At 38.2% G+C, this 22,179-nt stretch overlaps 1 protein-coding gene across 4 annotated transcripts in view; it reads left to right on the forward strand.

Annotated features, from left to right (window-relative positions):
- Positions 1–22,179, forward strand: part of ST6GALNAC3 (ST6 N-acetylgalactosaminide alpha-2,6-sialyltransferase 3) — a 580,324-nt gene that overhangs the window by 403,379 nt on the left and 154,766 nt on the right. The gene's annotated exons all lie outside the window — the stretch shown is intronic.

The raw sequence follows: 22,179 nt of genomic DNA on the forward strand, positions 1-22,179 counted from the left end.
AATGAATTGTTTTATTTTATTTTATTTTATTTTTCTGTATGTGTTTTTATTTCCTCTTTATTTCTGAGGTACATTTTCACTAGTTGTGGAATGCTAGGTTGAAAGTTATTTTGAGCACTTTTAAGATATCATTCCATTGTCTCTGGCTTACACAATTTCTATTGAGAAGTCATCAGTTTTTTTATTGGTGTTCCTTTGATGATTGTCTTTTTTCTTCTGATTGCTATTAAGATTTACTTATCTCTTTTTTAAAATCCATTTTTCTGTGCCTAAGTAATCCCTTTTTAAATCATGTTTTCTATCATGTGCCTTAATGATTTTTAAAAATATTTATTCTGCTTATAGTTTGTTAAGCATTTTGAACATGTGAATTGATGTTTTACTTTAGTTTAAATTTTTTTGACATTACTTCTTAAAATATTGTGTCTTTGTAATTCTTTCCTCTTTGTGATGTATCAGTTACATATATGTTTTGTACTATTTCTCTTTTCCTCTATTCTTGCCCCCCACCCATTCTTCTATCTCTCTGTGCTTCCATTTTGACCTTTTCCATTTTCTGACTTCAAGTTCAGTAATTTAATCCTCAGTTCTGTCCAGTTTGGTGTTATATGCATTGATTTACATCCTATTATATGATAGAACACTTTTAATTTCTGGAACCGCCACGTAATTATTTGTATAGATTCTTTGGTGGCCTTGTATTGTGTCAGCAAAGTTACGCTAAATTACATTTCTAAGAATTCTCTTCCGTACTTGTTTTGAATTCAATGGGGCCTGAAAAGACAGTATGTGACATTTGGAAGGTAGAATTGAGTCAGTAGCCATAATGATTTACACTTGGAAGGTCATGATACTGCATCTCATACACATTGTCACTGATCTGTTGGTTCATTGGTTTTGGGAAACAGCTAGGTCTTCAGTTTCTCCTCCTATTTCAGCTTCTCTGAATTCTCAGCCAAATGTAAGCTCAATTGTGTGGTAAAAGTTAAGAATTTCTTGTGCATGACAATTGCCATCAAATTTAGAGGGAGTGAGAGACTGACATGGATTTTAGACCATCCTCATTACATGTGTTGTAGCTCCTTCTTTTGGATTCCAGTTTATTCTCACTGTTCTGAATTTTATATCTAACTTCCTTCCCAAATGCTTAAACTTTTAGGCATGAAGCTCCAGTATAAACCACAAACACCCACTGCATAGTGAATTTTAACCAATTTTCATAGTTGTGTGAGGATAAATCTCTATAATGAATCATACATACATATATATATATATATATATATATATATATATATATAATTATAAACAATGTATATATAATATATAAACAGGACAGATTCAGATTCTAAATACCTGATAAAAATCTCCATTTCATCTTTTCATCACTATCATTTTTCTTTTCTCATTCATAGTAATTACATAGTTATACGATAGTCCGTATAACATCAATAGCGCTATCACCTGTGAATCTCTTTCTGTTGCCTTTTTTTTTCTCTCTTGGTTTTTGGACACACAACCCTGTCTCTTACCACACCTAGAATGATTTTAATACATGAAGAGCACTGAATATAAACATTAAAGAGACCCCAAGTATTGTGATCTTGCACTGGAAAAGGATTATTCTTTCCTCTGCTAGATAGATAGAATAAGAGGCTATTGTAAATCATTTAGGAGTGAGACAATTTTAGGCTGGATTGAGTTATTTGTTTGTTTTTTGCATATTTTAAAAAATTTATTGGGGTGACAATTGTTACTAAAATTATATAGATTTCAGGTGTACAATTCTGTATGGATTGAGATTTTTATTAAACTAAAACTCAGTCTATCACTGGTTTTCTTTGTCTTTAGTCCGGAGGCCTCGATTGCTTGCAATTAAGAGCTTACTGTGTTTACTAGGTCCATTGACTCTCAGCACCAGGAGAGTACAGAATTTTTCACTTCACTTCTCAGAGTTTTTTGCTTAACTGTTTAGCCTTTTATCTTGTATACCTTCAGAGCTTGGCACTTATTTTAAGGGAGAATCATTTCTGTCTTGAGGCTAATCAAGTATACAATTATATGACTCCATCTTATCTAAGTGCCAAATTACACACTTGTTTCTCTGTCAACTGTGGCCCTCTGCCTGGTGAAAGCCCAGTTTCCCAGCCTACCCATGCAAGAATCAGCACAAGCTTCCAGGGAAAATGCAAGTGAAGATCATTATTACACATTTTCAAGAGTCTCCCCTCACTAGTCCTCATTGTTTCTGCAGCTGTATATATCTTTAAGCACAGGGTTTTAATGTTTATTTTGCTTTTTAAAAATAATTCTCAGCAGATGAATTGTTCTACCAAAAACTAATCTCCATGGAACAGAAATGCCTGTCAATCTGTTCTTATCTTATTTGTGTCTTCCCAAACTCCTATCAGTATTCTGCTCTGCTGTTAGGATGTCCATTTTTCCTGTCCTACCACGGCCTTTACAAAGATTTGTCATAAGCTCGTATCAGTACTAATTTGAGAGGGAAGACAGGTTAACATGTACCTTCAGTAAGCCATCTTAAATTAGAAATCCCATACATTTTGAACCTTCTGCCGTATATTATAGTATCTGATTATGTCTCTCTCTACTTCTATGTTATAAATGTCTTAAAGGTAAAGACATATATTATTCATGTTCATGCTTGCCAGAATACGTAGCGTATGTATTATAATCACATACAATATGTTCTCATGATTTACTTTTTAAATGAATTGTGAAATAAATGAATAAATGACCTCACAATATTTGTGGTCAATAAGTTTATTGGTGTCTTTCACATTATGAATAGTATTGCTTTTAAAAATCCAAAATATTGTATAGAATATTAGAAAAATAGAAACAAATATGTTGTTTCTTGACAGAACCTGGAATAGTTTATGCTCTTAACTAGAGCTTAAAAAACAATAATAAAAACAGTATTTCTCCAGCTTCTGGGATTTCGCAAAGAGAATTCTTTAAAAATGAAGAACTTTAATCATCTGGTCCCTTTAGAATTTTATAATACTTCAAGAAATATATATTTTTAAATTCCTAATATATATTTCTGTTCTCTCCTAACACCTATATTTCCCTTTAGAAAAGAAAACAAAAATACGTGAAAAAAGAAATTGAAGAGAATATTACAATATTACCTAACACACAAAGTCATACTTTTCAAGTATTATATTTTCATTTCTACATAATATACTCTCATTATGAAATCATCAATGCATTTTTTAGTCCTGAACAGGGCACTGAAAAGAACATAAGTGACAATGTAAATGATTTTCTGAAAGTGACATCTATTCCAATCTCAGAAAAAAACTAACTCTCTGAAATATTAATTGATCATAATGAGGAGGCCAAACTTTAGATAAACAGGGTCCAGGGAACATTTCCCATAGGCCTCCAGCTTGTTGTGAAGGCATCTATGAACTCTGGCTTTAAATTTATGTTTAAAAGTAAATAAAAATAGATCAGACTATAACACTGTCAACTTGAAGAACTTCAACTGAGAATGCCATGCTTCTGTTCCTTTGTAATTTAAACACAGAGTAGGAAGAAATATAATTGTACTAGAAAATAAAATTGCCACAATTCCTGGCCATTGGAAAGGCATTTCCAAAAGATCAGCTTCTGCTCCCTAACTCAGAAATGAGTTACAGGTATAGGTCATCCCATGAACAAATAACCAGTTGTTATGGCAGTATTCCAAATCTGTCCAAAGAACCTTACTCTAATGTCTTTTTCATAACTGGTAGCTCCACTATCTACAAACTTCACAAACATTTAGTCTTCACGTTCTGGACTTCTCCTTTGACATTGCACCTGAGCATTTCATTTTCCATGAGACTGTTATTTATAAAATCTATTTGCAAGGAACAAAACAACTTACTTGGCACAGTTCCTTAAACACCAGGCTCTTATTACCCGAGGCTTCAAATGGACACCTCTCTGGAGTGGGCCTCTATGTGCTAGAGTTAAATATGGAAGAAAATTGTCAAGTTTCCAGCTAAGCAGCAAATACCAAAACCAATGATAAATTCCGTAGCTGTGCGGTACTTCAGAGCACTCAGAAAGAGACTCCTGACCTTTCTCCATCTTTACACTGTTTTCTGAAGTTGCCAGTATTGTACTTAGCATAAACTTAGAGGAATCTTCCCTCTTTATCTTCCGTCTTCCTTTGCATGTCTTTCCATGATGATAGAACTTCCCAGCATTTATTTACCCTGTCCCAATGGTGCTTAACACTCCCAGCTCTTTTCAGTGCATTACTGGGCGCACAGCTTCCATTCCCACCACTGTTTATCAAGCAGTGGACTATGGAAACAAAGTGAGGCCAGGTTGTTTAGAATCTGGTCTCAGAAACCTAAAATGCTGTTTTACAATTTCGGGTAATTTTTGCAGAGTGAGCTATAGCCCTTTCCAAGTATTTATGCATGAAGCTCATTAATAATTTTTTTCTCTCAGTAACTGAAGATGAATCCTTTAATTTGAAGTGGCCTTAACACTAATGAGTTCTGTCATTATTCTGGAATCCTTTAAGTTGTTTTTTTTTCCTTGTTTGTTTTTTTATTCTCATTGACTCAGTGAGGTAGAAATTAAGGACAGCTCTCATTAGCTTTATGTATTTCCTAAAGCATCTGTTCATGGTTGCAAATTGATCCATCTTAAATATTTATTTGTCTATAAATGCTATGGAGTCAACACTTCACTTTAGACTTCTTTTTTCTTCCTAAACACAAAATCTCTTTTAAAAGTTCTATCAATAACATCATTTGCAATTTAAGTGCTTTAAAAATATGATCCTTCCTGCTGTGTTTTTTAATACTTCCTTCATATTTAATTGCTGTAGACACTTTAGTTCCTAATTAAACCTTATTGTTTTTGATGTTGCCATCATTAATAGACATGATAGGAAAAGAATGGTGAGTTCCAGCCAATTCTCTAACTGCTAATTCTAGTCTTAATCTTAATACTTCCCGTAGCCATAATGAATTAAAGGGGCTGAGAGGATGATGGGTAGAAAGTGAGACACAAAACAAGTACATAGTTCATGTTTTTGAGGATTTACTAGACATTCTGGAAGACAAGCATGAATTGGACTTGAATTGAATTCGACTCCCTGATTTGTTGGGGAGATTAGCTTTAGAAATAGTATCTCAAACACTTGCAAGATGAATGTCCTCATTTTTCAAGGCTCCTTTCTCTAGCACATCCCGAGGTTTTGCACTGGTGACAGAGAGGAGCATATATTGTACTCACAAAGCTTGCCTGATCTTCAGAGACTTAAAAGACTTTTATTGTGAAAGAATGGAGGCACTTGAATCTGATGAGTATTGGTCATGGGAAGATTTGCTATGAAACATTGCACCAAGGTTGAAATGCCCAAGAGGCTGACAAGCTTATTGCCCATTTCAGAGATTAAATAGTTTGGGGAAAAATTTTCTCCCCTGGCAGTTGTAATTGTGTCTGTGAAATAAGTGTTCATTCTGCTTGAGCACCATGGTTTGAATGCTTGCTTCTATATTTTCCCCCAGTGGATTGATTCTAGAAAGGTCTGCTGAAATTTCCCTGCACCAGTGCAAATTAACCCATGAACTTGATAACACCTCCCTCAACCCCCAACATCCTTGCCTTGTCCCATGCTAATGGGAAATCAGAGACTGTCAGCTCCCTTTATCATGGATTGTCTTTGTAGCTGTTTGAAGAGAGGGAAAGGAACTGAAAAATCTTCCAAGTTAATAATGTGGTTGTAGGAAATGGACAAAAGCTACCTTCCATAACCTTGAGAGTCTTAAGCTGCCAGAGTTGCACTCATCAGTAGGTAAAGAGGTCATTTAGTTGTTGGGATGCCCAAGGCATGTTGAAAGGACTCAATTGCCCCAAATAAGATAGGGTAAGGATAACATTTCTAGAAGAAGGAAGAGGGCACAAGCGGCAAAACACAGGCTCATGATAGATCCTCTATTCTCTGACTTTGCCAAGAGTCAGCATTGCATATTACGCTGCTAACTCTGCTGGCAAGTATCTGACCATTTGGTTGATTTAGAGCATTTCTGTTTCTAGCCTGGGTAGATAAAGATTATTATGTGTTAACATAAATCACTACCTATTTTTTCTTTTTTTTTAATATTAAAGTTTTAATGTACAATTAGAAGGTTTATGATGCAAATTCTCCTGCTACTTTTCCATTAGTTTTTTCTTTATAATATACTTATTTTTTAAAAGATTTTCATTAAAATATAGCTAACATATAATATATTACTTTCAGGTGTACACCATAGTTATTCAACATTCATATACCTAAAGAAGTGATCACCATGATAAGTCCAGCAACCATCTGACATCATACCACACTATCAAAATATTATTGGCTATATTTCCCCTGCTGTACATTACATCGCCATGACTTACTGGTTTTATAACTGGAAATTTGGAACTCTAATTCCCCTTCACCTTTTCCCCTTTTAAAATTTTTCAATTAGAGTTGACATTCGATATTATTTTATATTAATTTCAGGTATACAGCATAGTGGTTAGACATTTGTATAATTTAAGAAATGATTCCTCTGACTATTCTAATACTCACCTGACACTATACATAGATGTTACCATATTATTGATTATACTCCCTGTGCTTTACTTTACATCCCCATGACTATTATGTAACTACCAGTTTGTATTTCTTAATCCCTTCACCTCTTTCACCCTACCCCATGAATCACCCCCAATAAATCTAGTATCAATATGACACCATACATAGTTATTACAATATTATTGACTATGTTCCTTATGCTATATCCTACGTCCCCATGATTACTGTGTAACAACCAATTTGTACTTCTTAATCCCTTCCCCTTTTTCACTCACCTCCAACCCACCTCCCATATGGCAACCATTAATATGTGCTCTGTATCTATGAGTTTGTTTCTGTTTCATTTGTTTATTTCATTTTTTAGATTTCACATATAAGCAAAACCCCATTGCATCTGTCTTTTTCTATCTTACACTCCACTCAGCACAATACCCCCCAGATCCATCCATGCCACCACAGATGGCAAGAACTCATTCCCTTCTATGGCCGAGCAATGTTCCATTGTATATGTGCACTACCTCCTCTTTTTCCATTCTTCCATTGGTGGATACCTAGGCTGCCTCCACAATGGCCATATACATGAACATGTCCCCTCTAAGTAGCATTTGGGGTTCTTCAGATAAATACCCAGAAGTGGGATTACTGGGTCCTTCTTTGTGTCTTGTTATAGCCCTTGTTTTAAAGTCTATTTTGTCTGGTATAAGTTTGCTACCTGAGCATTTTTTGCTTTTTGTTTTTGCTGTTGTTTCCATTTTCCTGAAATACCTTTTTCTATCCTTTTACTTTCCCTCAATGTTTGTCTTTCTATCCGAAGTGAGTCTCTTGTCGGCAGCATATGTAAGGCATTTGTTTCCATATTCAGCCCTACTATGTCTTTTGGTTGCTGCATTTAATTCATTTACATTGAAAATAATTGTTGATAGATATGTAACTATTGCCATTTTATTATTCATAATTTTTATTTTATTTTTTTCATCTTAAAGAAAACCCTCTAACATTCCTCGTAATACTGCTTTGGGGGTGATGAACTCCTTTAGCTTTTTCTTGTCTAGGAAGCTCTTTATCTGTCCTTCCATTCTAAATTATAGCCTTGCTGTGTAGAGCAATCTTGGTTGTAGGTCCTTACTTTTTCATCACATTGAATATTTTGTGCCAATCCCTTCTGGTTTGCAAAGTTTCTGTTGAGAAATCAGCTGACAATCTTATGGGGGTTCCCTCATAAGTTACTACTTGCCTTCCTCTTGATGCTTTTATGATTCTCTCTTTGTCTTTAACCTTTGCCATTCTGATTATAATGTGTCTTGGTGTGGGCCTACTTGGGTTCATCTCCTTAGGGAATCTCTGTACTTCCTGGATTTGTATGTCTATTTTCTTTACCAGGTCAGAAAAAGTATCAATCATTTCTTCAAATAGGTTCTCAGTCCGTTGCTTTCTCTCTTCTCCTGGTATCACTATGATGTGAATGTTGTTATGCTTCTTGTTGTCCCAGAGGTCTCTTAAACTATCCTAATTTTCTTTTTCTTTTTGGATTCTTTTTTTCTTTTTGCTGTTCCTATTAGGTGTTTTCTGCTACCTTGTCTTACAATTGCTCATTCGATCCTCTGCTTCATCCAGTCTGCTAGTGATTCCTTCTAGTGCATTCTTCCTTTCAGTTATTGTATTTTTCACTTCTGACTGGTTGTTTTTTATAGTATCTATGTTGTTTTTATGCTTGCTTTCTCTTTGTTGACATTCACACTAAATTCCTTGAGCATACTTATAACGATTATTTTGAACTCTGTCTCTAGTAGGTTGCTTGCTTGCTTGCCTCCATTTAGGTTTTGTTTTGTTTTTAAGTTTTCTCCTGTTCTTTCATTTAGGATGCTTTTCTTTGTATCCTCATTTTGGCTGCCTCTCTGTTTCTATATATTAGGTAAATCTGCTATGTCTCCCAGTCTTGCCAAGTGGCCTTATGTAGTAGGTGTTTTATGGGGCCCAGTGGCACCGTCTCCCTGGTCACCTTCTCCAGGTGCTCCTGGAGTGTCCCTTGTGTGGGTTGTGTGTGCCTTCTTATTATAGTTGAGTCTTTATTGTTATTGGCACATTAGTGGGTGGAATTGACCCTCATGCTGATTGGCTGTGGGATTTGGCCACATCCACAGCTTACATGCTGTTGGACGGGGGGGGAGGGGGCTTATCCCACTGGGTGAGATTCACCCCAGAGGGCTCTAATGCCTTTTCAGATCACCCTTTGAGTGTGCCACTTGTTGGGATAATTGGGCAGCGCTTTATTATGTTCTGAAGCCCACCTCCCGGTATGTTGATTCTGGGGCCTCTTGGGAGGGGCTCTGGTACAGGCCCGGGTCGCCTGTGAGCAGCTAGGAACTATCTGGTATGAGCTACAGAGCAATCCACAGTCATTTGCTGCCTGTGCTAAACATTCAGGCAGGTGGGAGAAGCCACACTGAAGTCGAGGACATCTGCCACCATTACCTGTCCTGGGATAGCTCCATAAAATGCCAGGACACCCCAAAGCCTGTTGCCATCTGCAGTTCCCTTAAGATTCAGCCACTGATAAAGCCTCATGCTGTATACATGTTGCATGAGGCAGGGTCTCAGAGTCACCAGAATGGGAAGAGTTGTGGTCACCAGGTTAATGTAGACTCTGGTTGGTGCCAGTGCTGAATGTGGACCTTCTCAGCAAAAGTCTCAGAGCACATTGAGGTCAGTCGCCGCCTACCTGGTACCCATGGACTCTGATAGTTTTCCAAGAAAGAGTGTAATTTGGGCAGGGCTGACTGCTCAGGGAGAAAATGCCTCTGGTGTTGGGCAAATTGGGTGAGGTATGGTTCCAGTGAGTCAGTTTCGTGGAGTGAACGTAGCTCACCATGCCAATCAGATTCATATTTGGCCTGTGTGGGCAGGGTCAACACAGGAAACATGGTACCCATCTACCATCCACACAGGAGAAGGACCCCACACAGGAAAAATGGTGATTGTCCTCCAGGCCTCTCTACAAAGCCACACACCTCAGTCTGCTTCCTGTATTTCTCCAACATCCCCCAAGTTACTGTCCCTGTGCCGGAACCCAAGGTGAGTGCCTGTGAGTTAAAGAGTCTGTGTGCAGGTCCTTTAAGTGGTTGTCTGGGTTTCCCACCACCTTCTGTCCCACCAGGATGGTTAGAAACCCCACTGTTTTTCACAGCCAGATGTTGTGGGGACTCCTCTTCCTGGCACCAGTACTCTGTGCTGGGGAGACTGGTTTGTGGCTGCGGTCCCTCGCTAATCTCAGGCAAACCTCCATGTCTGCAATATTCCTCTGGTTCTCAGCCACCACATGGAAGTTTGGGATTATCCCATTTCACATCTCCGCACCTCCATCTTCACGTGGCTTCTTTTTTATATCCTTAGTTATAAAACTGTTGTTCGGCTAGACTTCAGATAGTCCGCTGGGTTGAGTGTTCTATAATTTAGTTGTAATATTAATGTTTTCATAGAAGGAAGCAAGCACAGGGTTTATCTACTCCTCCAGCTTAGATCTCCTGAGTCTACAACATATTTTTTCTTTCATAGGCAATCATTATTTATAATTCCTGGGTTTATCATTTTAGAGAAGCCTGAATATCATACCTCGAAATTGAATGTGAGAATATCAGAGAAATCTGCAGACAGTTAATAATATTATTTTCTAAGCATTCACTGTATCCCTGGCACTGTGTTAAATCTGTTAATATGTTGTTTAATTTATATCAAATCTATGAGGTAGGTTCTGGTATCATCCTGTGGAATCTGATACTCAGAGAGATTGAGCAACTTGCCTAAGGTCACAGGAAGTAATCAGTTCAACCGATTTAAACCCAGGTGTTACTGATTCTAGAATTTGAGCTTAGAAGTTTTGCCCTGTACTGCCATCCCTTTAATTCTCAATACCTTGAGAAAGCTAATGCTTTTTCTAGCGGATGCTACAAATAAGATGATTCTTTACTAACTAGAAATATGTTCTGTATGCAGACCTGGATTTGGTCTGCTTTTTTTATGCCATTGTATTAATAGATGCCTTCTCATTGATTTTGAAAGTGTTGATTGTGGCTCCAAAGCAATGTAGAATGGTGTTTTTAGCCCTATTTTGTTCAGGTACCATTCTCTCTCCATTTTTTGACTTGTCAGTCGTGATTAGCATCCATGCCTGAGAAGAAGCAGGGGTAGTCCCAGTAAATGAGTGAAAAAACAATGGCCAAGAGTATCTTTGTTCAGATGACTGGTGGGATTAGCTCAGCATCACATCTTATCCTTGTAGCAGCGGTTAACCAAATGGCAAGAGAACATGAAGGACTCTATACTGAATATTTCAGAATCATACTAGATGTTAACGTTAGGGAGGCCCTTTCTGAGAAAAATAGAAACTGGGGTGGGTAACAGAACTTGGAATAGAAGCATGGAAATATAATGAAAATTTGCAACTAGAAGCACTTCTTAATCACTGGAAATGACCACTGGTAATGTCGAGTGATTGAGGTACAGGGATTTGAAATTGAAAATGCAGGTTGATTGCTGTTTTCTTACATTTTAACTAATCGGAAGTGAATATTATTATTATATGAATAGTATATACTGTAAAATTATGTGTCAAGGGCAAACCTCTACAAAGTCAGTGGATGTTCCTTTCACATTCACTGCTCACAAGTCTGTTATTCTTGACTGCCTGTGTTTCTTCACTTGGTTTATCCAATTCTTTTTTTTCCTTCCTAAGTCCACCAAGTATTTAGATACCAGATGGTAAGGAGATCAGAAATTGGTTCAGGAACCTTCCCTGTGTCACATGGATGTTGTCAGGGATTAATGAACTAACATATTCTAAAATGATTTTAAAAGGTGAAGTGCTATATAAGTGTCAAGCATGATTAACTAGCAGCCAAGTTATTAGGCACCTGAATATTATGCATCTTTTCTGAATTTCAGAAAAATGGATGTACACATTCATTTTCAAAAGCATTATTTGAATGATATTCAGGCACTCAAATCAAAGTCTAGCCCAATCCTAATTATCACTACTTTTCTCGTATCAGTCATGTAGACCTCAAAAGTGGTATATTTATGCAACAGTGCATAAGATAGACACAATTTCCAATCTTGTGGAGTTTTTACTGCATTAAGGAAAAGCTACACAGCATATTGCAAAATGTTAGTTGCCTTTCCACCTACACCCCATACTTCTGGCACAGGAAATATTGAGGCCTCGTAGTTGGGAGTATAAACTCTGGCCCAGCCTGCCTGGGTCCAAACCCTCACTCTACTGATAGTTAAGTGACTTTTGGGCAAATTGGTTCACCTCTCTTTGCATTGGTTCATTAATGTAAAAATTGAGAACAATAATATTACCTGCTTCATAGTTCATACATCTAACGTGCTCAGAAAAGCAGTGCCTGACATGCAGTAATTTCTCCTTAACACATTAGCTCTTATCATAATTGTCACTAATACTGGCTTAAGCAGGTTCTACCTTTGGATAGAGAAATAATAAATTGAATTGGTAGTTATTTTGCTAGGATTTAGACATGACATTTGGGAACCCGTGTACTTATAACATTAACCTACAATTGTTCAACACTTGCTGTGTGCCTGGATCCTCACAACAACTTGCTGAGATAGCTTAGTAGAGTAGTACCTTTTATTCTTGCTTGAGTTGCTGGGCAAAGGTTTGATCCCCCTTCTGGTAATTCACTCTAGTCCCTACCTTTCACCTGTGGAACAGGGGTGGGCATGACCCCATGCCTGGTCAATCATAGATGTCTCATTCCAGGGTAAACATGTGAATCAGCATGGCCAACCTGAGGCCTCCTGTAGCATACTAATGAAGGATTTGATTTGAAAGTGAAGAACAAACAGCTTTGCCTCTGGGTTCATGATGCGAGAAGAATGCCAAATTAAGGTTGAAAGTGACTAAGTTCATTCCAAGTGAGGAAGGTATGGCTGCAGGAGGAGAGAATGAAGCCAAGCAGAGCTGAACCGAGCTGTGAGACAGAGGAGGAAGGGAGTTCTGTTGGCTTTGAGTCTAGATCCTAGCATTTGAGGCCACGGTCTTCATCCTTTGGTTTGGTCAGATAGCCCATAATAGCCCTTCCAGCCATGTGAGCCAATGAACATATTTTTTTTGCGTTGCTCTTAAAATAGATGGAATTGGTTTTCTGTCTCTTGAAACTTAAAGAGTCTTTACAAGACAAATGTTATAATTCACCCATTTTATGGATAAGGGAATTGAGGCTCTGAGAGTTTCAGTGACTTGTTTATGAAAATCTCATTACCAGTGATTTTTCAGAGCCAGAGCTTCATGGTATATTTAATGACCCCAAATGCTATATGCCAGTAAAGAGAGCAAGGCTGAGGAACTTGGAGAGGGAGCCAGTTATTAATGAAAGGGACAGAGAAGTTTTAGGGCACCATCCGCTCATGGCTATACACAGAGCTAATTCATTCACTGGTGCATCAAATATATGTTCAGCCACTAAGAAACAATCTAAAGCAAGTCATTTAAGTGGAGGAAGTGTGATCTGCACGCAGCCCTGGCTCTCCTGAGGAGCTGTCTGCTCTCAGCTGCTGTTTACCTAGCAAGGGGTAAGAAGCCACAGAGCCACCCTACCCATGTTTTCCAAGTGGCTATTCCAGTGGATGCAACGTTTGCAGAGCATGTCAAACACTTGGGCTTCCCAGAAAATTGATTATGCATCTCGCCCCTTTCTTAAAAACCAAGCTTTTATGTTTATTAGCATGTGTAAGTAGGGAATAACTCCTGAATGCAAATATAGGTTGACATGTTATTTTTCTGACATGTTTGGAAGCAGCCTGGGGCAGAGTGGCAGTGAATCAGTAAACATCGCGGGTCCTACACAGAGAGTTCATCAACTCTGCACACTATTAATGGGCTTAGGCCATATGTTTCATAATAGCATGTTTGCTAACATGGAATCGGGCTGCCTGCTTGTATGACAAAGCTACCACATCAGTTTCTTGATGTATAGAAACAGGCTCTGCTTAGCCAGCTGTAGAAATCTACCAAGGTCATTTTAGGAGTAATTTCCGTTTTGTGTGCTTTTTTTCCCCCTCATTGACTGTGAGAGAATGTGATGTGCCTCATTACAATGTGATTCCAGGTGCATAACACAATAATGACCTTTATGCCAAAGACTGAAGTTCACATCATTGATAAGATAGACTCCCAGTGATGTTGGGAACCATTAGCTGGAGGCAGGAACTAGGTTAACTTCTTGACATGGGAGGTCAAAAGGTCAAGGTGAAGGCCCAAGATGCAGCCGTGTCTGGATACAGATGAAAGACAAAAGCAGTGCTGCCTCGCAGCATTGGGTTTGCAGCCCTCGCTGTTCTCACAGAGAAGGCCTGGAGCATGTGGAAAGTTAAGGGAAGGCCTGGGGGTCAAGGCAGGGACTGATCAGAGATCAGCAGAGCCCAGCTCCACGGCAATGGGCTTGCGTGATGGGCCAACCAAGCAGGGGTGCTGTGATAACATCACCTTTGCTTTGCATCTGACTCAGAATTATACCATCTCTATGGAGGCATTACTTCTTTTTCTTTCCTGGATTCGATTGTTCGTGCTGAAGTGGGAAGTCAGGGATTTGTTATGGAGTCTTTACAATAACTTGGGAAACTTAAGGATTCCATTTTCACCCACCCAGGTACAGGTTTACTGCTGAACCATGTCTGACTTCTGCCCTTTATTGAAAATGGCCAAACAAATCAAATCCTTCCCTTCATGATTATGGCCAGTGAAATGACTACCATTTTATTAAACACACATTTACATATGGCGCCTAAATCCGCAATGCTGTTGCACATCTCAGGACCCTTCCTAATGTAGGTTTGTCAGGGTTACTGATAGCCATCTCTTATTATTTTTGCTCTTTCTTCTGTTTTCACTCTGACTGGAAAAGTCCTGTTTTATACCTCCTACAAGCTACAAGAACCCAAACCTAACATAAAAAGCAGACAGTGAAAAGGGAAAGTAAAAAGTTACATGTTATCTGAAACTTGGAGCTTGTAAAAAAGAAATAAGTAATAAAGAACCAGAATGAGGACACATTTAGTCAGAAGGAAAGAGAAGTGGGGGCAAGAGGGTATCAAGCAGAGGAAACAAAATGTGTAAAATAAATAAAATAGCTTATTTGTTTGTTTACATCCCTGGAATAATGAGTATCTCCATCTGACCATGGGGTAATAGTTTTATAGGAGGGGCCTATTGTGTGTGTTTATCCATGTTTGATTTCGAGAGCTTCTGGCTCAACCAGGGACAAAGGCTCTTATGTTCCACTAATGCTCATAGACGAATAATGCCTTTTTAAAATATTGCCAATTCTGCTGTCATTTCAGGACCCCAGAGACTCTGCTTATTAGGATGGCAGACGAGTGAAAAAATGAGTTGGGCATAGAGGTGACAGGGGTTAATTTCATATTTGTCACAAGATCTTGCAAGATTTCCCTGAAAGATATTTAATTTCCACTGGGCATAATAACTTGCAGCTGCCGGAATATGCTGTGTACCAATGGCGAGTTCTTGTCTTCGGAGATTCTTGCAAGTCGTTATTTAAAAATAGAGATCCGGGAGTTACAGCTGGCTAATTAATCTACCACTAAAGAAAGCTAAGCAGTGACCCACTTAACTGTTTTCAGGAACCACAGCTACCCTGAAACAAATTTTCAAAAATGTTCTACACAAAGAGCCAAACTAATACATCCCTGTGGCATTTTTGTGGTTTTTCTCGTTGTCTGTTTCTGTTCTTCACCTCCCCTTCTTTCCCATGGACACAAATAATTCAGATTCTCATCCATACACATTTGAATGTTGAAAACTTGAATTCCTAGATGCTTCACCATCTGGATCTTTCTTCCCAGGGATGCTGGTAGGCTCCCCTTCCTTTGTCTCCTCTTTCTCTGCATCACTTACCTGCTGAGGAAACCCCCTTCAGTCCATGTTTTCTATCACATCAGCTCTCAGGCCTCTGCCTGACTTCTGAGGGTTCCCCTAAGAGATCTGAGCCATATATTTCCCCATATTTCCTCTACTCCTTCCACATGCACCTTCCTCTCTCGCATAATGGTCTCTTCCCTTTCATAACTTCCTCTCACCCTTATCAGCTTTTCCATTCTTCTCTCAACATGAATATAGTCAATACATACTGCAAAGTTCCATTGTGGCTATCCCCAGCCACCTTGAGTTTTTTCTTGGACTTGATGGCAGAAAGTTGATGTAATCAAGTGATGACACATTTTCATCCTTGGTCTGTGAGGGCCCTAATCTTATTTTTAAATCAATCCATTAATTAATGCATTTATTATATTTATGCCTATTCCCTTTCCACACTCTGCATAGACAGGCATTCTATTTTGTTTTATGTGCATCTTGTTGTCGCAAACATCTTTGCCAAATAATTATTGTTATATGTGTACGTATTTGGATTTAGACAAATGACAAATGTTAAATTTCATCTGTTTCTTACTTTATCATTTAGGCATGCATCCATGTCTCTAAATCTGGCTGCTGCATACTCCACAGTAGTCAACCATCACCTTTACCTCTACACTCTTTATAATATACACACCCAGATTCCTCCCACTCTCTGGATCTTCCCTTTCCTAAAATGAGTAGTATTCACTTAGCATACAAATGGGCTCTTAATTATAGGCTGTTCTGTATTTTCCTCTGAGAGTTTCATATTTTCCCTTTATTTTTTACATATCTCCTTGTAGATCAGGGACCATCTCTTGTACTCTTCCCTCCCCCACTTCACCCATCCCCACATTTGCAGACCTTTGGAACTTGGAGCATAATCAGTGTTCAATACATCCTTTCTATTTAGTGAACTAAATAGCATGACTCCAAGAAGGTAGTTCCTAACTCTCTTTAACGTCTACAATGGTGCCTGACGTGTTGTAGGTAATTGGGAAATATGTTTAAAGCAAATGGGTTTCTCACCTTTCACATAAGAAAAGAAATCAGAAGAGTAGGGTATTACAGGGGTCCAGACACTAGTTCTACTTTCTAATCTGCCACCAACTAGGTGTGTGACATATCAGTTAGCTTCTTTAGGTCTTGGTTAAACTGAGTGATATCTTAGATCTTTGTCTACTTTAATTTGCTAAGTTTCTGTGACTCCACTAACAAGTTTCAACATAAAGTAAGAATGTCTTCAATATAAAATTATCTCCATGGAGTATGGAGTAATCATACGCAAGGCAGTAGAGCATGGAAGAGGTAGTACTGAGTAGAAATGAGAGTGTATCCTATGAGTTCTGATCTTAGCTTCCCAGAATAATTGAGAGGACAAAATGAGCACTACCTGAAAAGTGCTTAGAAGAGTCTGGACATAATAAGTGCCGCATAAGTATTTACTATTATTTTTATAAAGTTAAGAAAATCTACTAGCCTCTGTGACAAGCTCTTGTCTGACATTTGAAAGTCTGTTCTTCATGCTGACATGCAAGCAAAGTCCCATGAATTCTAGTGTCACTGCTGAAATGCATAGTTTTCCTTCATGAGACAATAATCGTCAGACAACAGTCTGAATTTTTTTTAGGCCCAAGCTAAAAAAAAAAAAAGACAACAAAGCTGTTGTCTTTCTGGTAATAGGAAGGCTCTAATTTTCGCGGCTTTTGTGAAGTGAAACAAAGAAATATTGTCCTTCAGGATCAGCAGCCAATAAAGATATTAGGACCAGAATCCCGAGTTCTATATTTGATAAAAAAAAAAAAAAAGCACCTGTTTCTTCTATAGAGCTTTCACTAAGAAATGGAAACAGAATATGAATGTATTAATATCTTATGCAGATAATACTTTTCCCTTTAGTAGGGGTGTAGTAACTAAATAGTCTAATTTGCTTTCTCTTATCTTTAGGGAAGTAAGTTCAAATATTGGATAAACCATTATTAAAATTCTGACCATCATTTAAAGCATGAGATTTTGTGTTGCTGTAAGGCTTCTTTTTCTCTAGGTCAAGAGGTAAAGCTATTTGTCTTAAAGAAAAAAAAACCCAGAAAATGGTATTGGTAATGGGCTACAGGTTTTATAGCTTAACTATATTGGGTTCATGAGCAAAAATGGCATTTGATAACTATTTTATTCTATTCTACTGGGCAAAAGAAGTCTTCATCAAACATCATTTCAGTTTAATGTTTTTACATACAAAATCCAATTTGTAATTTATCTGCCACCTAAAGTTAAAAAAAATTTCAGATGAAAATGCAAAATGAGAACTAGGGACTCCATATAGACTAGAAATTTGGGGTCCAAGGAAGGATTAAAACTTCTACTCAAAAGATTGGAGAAATAGGTAGACAAAATGTTCAATTAGCAACAACAACATAGGAAAATGAATCATAACTTTTAGAGCTCAGAGACACTGGAGTAAACTGTAAGACATGATGAATGGGGTTAAAAAAAACACCTTGGGTTTTTTGTGTGGTTTTGTTTGTTTTGCTTTACTTGTGAATTTAATTTGGGGCAATACCATAATTTCCTATTAAAGCAAAGATGGGCTGTATTCTGATAATGTCTTTCTGTGTTGTGTTTCTCAGGTAGCTCTCACTAAAGTTGCCATTTACTTCCATGTGGTCTAAACTGAAACAAAATACGCATTTTGAATAGCCAGGAAGGATTGCGATCAAAATGAAAGGAGATCAAATATGGGGAGGCAATCTAAATAATCTAAGGTCCTATACACATATTTGTTTGTTACTATTGCATTCATTAAAAATCAGAGGAGCCTTGGGGAAAAGGGTCATCTCTTTGTGAGGGGTGTAAATCTCTAACTATGACATTGTTTTGTACACCTGAAACTAAAACAAAACAAACAAACAAACAAACAGAGGTGTGCCTACTGTGTACCAGGAACTGCTTTAGGCATCAGAGTTTCAAAGAAATAATAATGCTGAACTTTTCCCTTAAGAACGTATGATTATGTTGGGGAAACTGACTTACAAACAGAGAATGTCAATGTATTGCCGTAATAAGTGCAATGACAGAGATCTGTTTGGTGCTTGGGAGCATAGAAAGGGATTCCTGACTAAGTTTTAGGAGTCAGGGAGGTGAGAGTAGGAAGAGGAGAGGAAGGGAGTCCCAAGGGGAGAAGATGGTATGAATATAGCCTTGAGTAAAAAATAGCATGGTATATTCTGAGTCAGTAAAGGGATCAGTATGATTAGAGTTTAAAATTTCAAGCAGGGAATAGCGAAAGACGAGTCTCCAGAGGTCACATTACAGAAGGCCTGTTTAATATGTTAAAGATTCAGATTTTATCCTGCGAGCGATGGAAACCCCGTGATGACAAGGCACAATGTGTTCACTCTGGAGGAATACGGAGGGTGGATTTAAGGGTCAGGTCGAGCGGCAAGGAGGGTATTTCTGTAGTCCAGGTGAAAGAATGATAGAGTTGGTGAGAGTTGGATAGAACAGAGGGGCAAATCTGAAAAACAGTGAAGAAAAGTAATGTATAGTGAATAATGTTATAAGAGTTGGTGAGAGTGACCCTCAAGTTTATAGTCTGACTGATTAGGTTGATTTTTCGTACAATTTATATACAGAATACTGAATAAGAATCATAAGATACATGTTCACTTCTTTTGTCCACGTTTATCTTAAGGTTTCTATCAGACATTTGCATGAAGGTGTCCAGGAGGCAGTTAGATATATGGCCCAGAATTGTGAACAACAGATCTGGGTAGGAAATTCAGACTTATAAGTCATAAGCATATAAGTGGTGGTTAAAACTCTAAGAGAAGAGAGGCAAAAACAGAAGCCTGAATGCCAGCTTTTAGAGGGTGGGCCCAGGAGAAAGCCAAGAAAAACACCTAGAAGGGACAGTGACATGGTACGAAGGGACACAATTCAATGTCATGTCACAGAGGCCAGAGAAATAGAGGTTCAGGAGAGTGGTGGGATCCAAAGTGAAACCAAAGCCATAAAATACACTGTAAGTATTAAAAAGAATTCTTTAAATTTAGGAAGCTGTGACTTTAGGTGCCTTTATCAGAGCGGTCTCACTGCAGGGTGGCAGCAGAAACGCAACTGCAATCAGTTGAGAAGTGAATTTGGGGAGAGTGGGAACAAAGTCTTTCTTTGCAGAGAATTTTGGATGGGAGGGAAAGGAATAGGATGGCAACTAGAGGAAATGCAGGATCAAGGCCAGGTCATTGTAAGAATGGAGAAGTTTAAGTAAGGTTGGAGGCAGAAGAGGAGGAACAAATAGTAGGGAAAGATAGAAATATGTGACAAAACAACAAGAAAAAAATTGATGTAGAATGTTCCCAAAGGCAGAGGGAGGTGGAGGGGATGGGATTTATAGGAAAGGGTGGCTTTAAGCAGAAAGGACTTGAAATCTTAAGCCTCTGAAACTGCAGGTTGGTTGGACTGAAGAACGTGCACAATGGGGGAGTGAAGGAGAAGTAAGTAGGTCACGCTTCATGGCTTCAGGACAAAGGTCATTAGTATTTATCATTCCCTAAGAACCAAGCACAGTGACTTGGCAGGTGAAATCATCTTCAGAAGTTCCTCATCATCCTTCTCACACCTGCTCTCCCACCAACCTTTAAAACATTCCCCTTCCAAGTCCTCGCTTCTGTGCTGCTCCTCTCCCACCTCCATGCATAAGGTTTTCTCCAGCGGTGCCCACGTACACACTGTCTTCCCCTTAAAATATCCATTGATTGTCTGCATGCAAGGATACTATAAACTGTTTCATTCAAAGATATACATATGTGATACCCAGCTACTGGCCCAGCCTTTTCAGGAGCGTTACCTTTTAGATGGACAGCCTGGCTTTCAGGGGCCTGGCTGTTTAGACCTCAGCCTTCTACTTAACCTCTCTTCCCATACTCCATCCATATGCACCCTCTGCTGTAGTCACACTTTTTCATAAAGTGAAGTGAAGCCTATGGCATAAAAATCATGAGGTTGGAATAATAATTACGACTGTGACGATATTCTGAGGTATCCCCATTATCATATCTGGCAGAGAAATGCTACAGGCAGCTCTGTAAAGAAGGGCGCTGCTGCTTCTGATGTAGTATATTCCAGTATTCTTACATCCATTCTTTAGAAGTTTTAAGCTACAGATTGCAAGTACTATTTACACCTTCTGTCTTAATAGAAAGTTAGGAAAATTTAAATCAGCACTACTTTTTTGCAAATTGCTGTTTACCAGTTAATGTTACAATCATGGAAGCAAAGACTTAGCCATTTTCTCCTAAAATAAATAATAATAATAATAATAATAATAATATAGTGGTTTTCATTATGTCTAACCAATCTCCAAATGAATGGAAGAAAGCAATACCCACAGGAGCTCTTTGGGCTCAGTATTTACCTAGATGCCTGGACCCCAGAGGTACTAGCTCTGCCCAAACTGATAGTATAGCTGGGGTCGTAATAAAAATGCCCCAGAGGCTCTGAGCTCTGCTGAATCTGATTTGCTACCTGACTACCGCTTACAAACTGTGGGACATACCTCATGGAATTGTGAGGATTAAGTGTGATCATGACTTTAAAGGATTTCGCCTCATTGCTAGTACATAGTAAGTTCTCAGTAAATGGAGGTTGCTCCTGAATTATTACTATTAATAATTCATGCTCTGATTTAAGAAACTGCTTTAACTAGCTCCAGGCAGAGTCTGGGGCTGCTCTCTCATCCAGCCTCAGCTATATGGCTGTAAAATCATGAGTTTCCTTGTACAAGTATGCTATGCACACATACTTACTTCACTCTAGTCACCGATGCCTCCTCTCGGTAGTCAATTAATATGATCAGCGACTTAGGGTAATCGTTTCCTTAAGAACCAAACATGCTTACATTCATGGCACCCACTGTAATGCAATTAATTTTTTTCCAATAATATTCATCTAGTAGATAGGTACAATATAAATGAGAGCAATAATGGTAAGCTAACTCCTGTTTGCTCATTTTGAAAATACTCATTTCCCCCCTTACCCTCTGGTAACCACTAAACTATTGTCTGTGTCTATGAAGGGGGGTGGGGGGTGGGAGATGAGGGTAAGGGGGATCAAATATATGGTGATGGAAGGAGAACTGACTCTAGGTGGTGAACACACAATGGGATTTATAGATGATGTAATACAGAATTGTACACCTGAAATCTATGTAATTTTACTAACAATTGTCACCCCAATAAATTTAAAAAAAAAAAAAGATTTTCTACTGCCATTAGGATTGTTTTAACGAAGGAAAAAATTACACTGTAATTTGTACTCTTTTAAATTTAAACACAAGAAAACCTCCAAGTAGAATCATAGAATGACAGAATTGAAAGAATTGAAATAGCCCATGTTCTTTGTCTTTACAAAAAACATGCCATCATAACTTATTTTAAATCTACTGCTTAAATGCAGGAATCTATAGAACCACAGGAGTTGGAGATATTAAACAATGATACCGAACCCATAAGAACTTACTCTTGAAACAAATGTGTGCAGCTAAGTTCAAGTGTGTTGGGGCCAACTGGACGGCAGAATTAACTTCTATACAGAAAATGTTTATTAAAAGAGAAGTAATAAAAATGTGAAGAAAAAAAAAAAGAAAAGAAAA

This window comes from Rhinolophus sinicus, linkage group LG06 (assembly GCF_036562045.2).
Source record: "Rhinolophus sinicus isolate RSC01 linkage group LG06, ASM3656204v1, whole genome shotgun sequence".
In the NCBI taxonomy this organism is placed as follows: domain Eukaryota; kingdom Metazoa; phylum Chordata; class Mammalia; order Chiroptera; family Rhinolophidae; genus Rhinolophus; species Rhinolophus sinicus.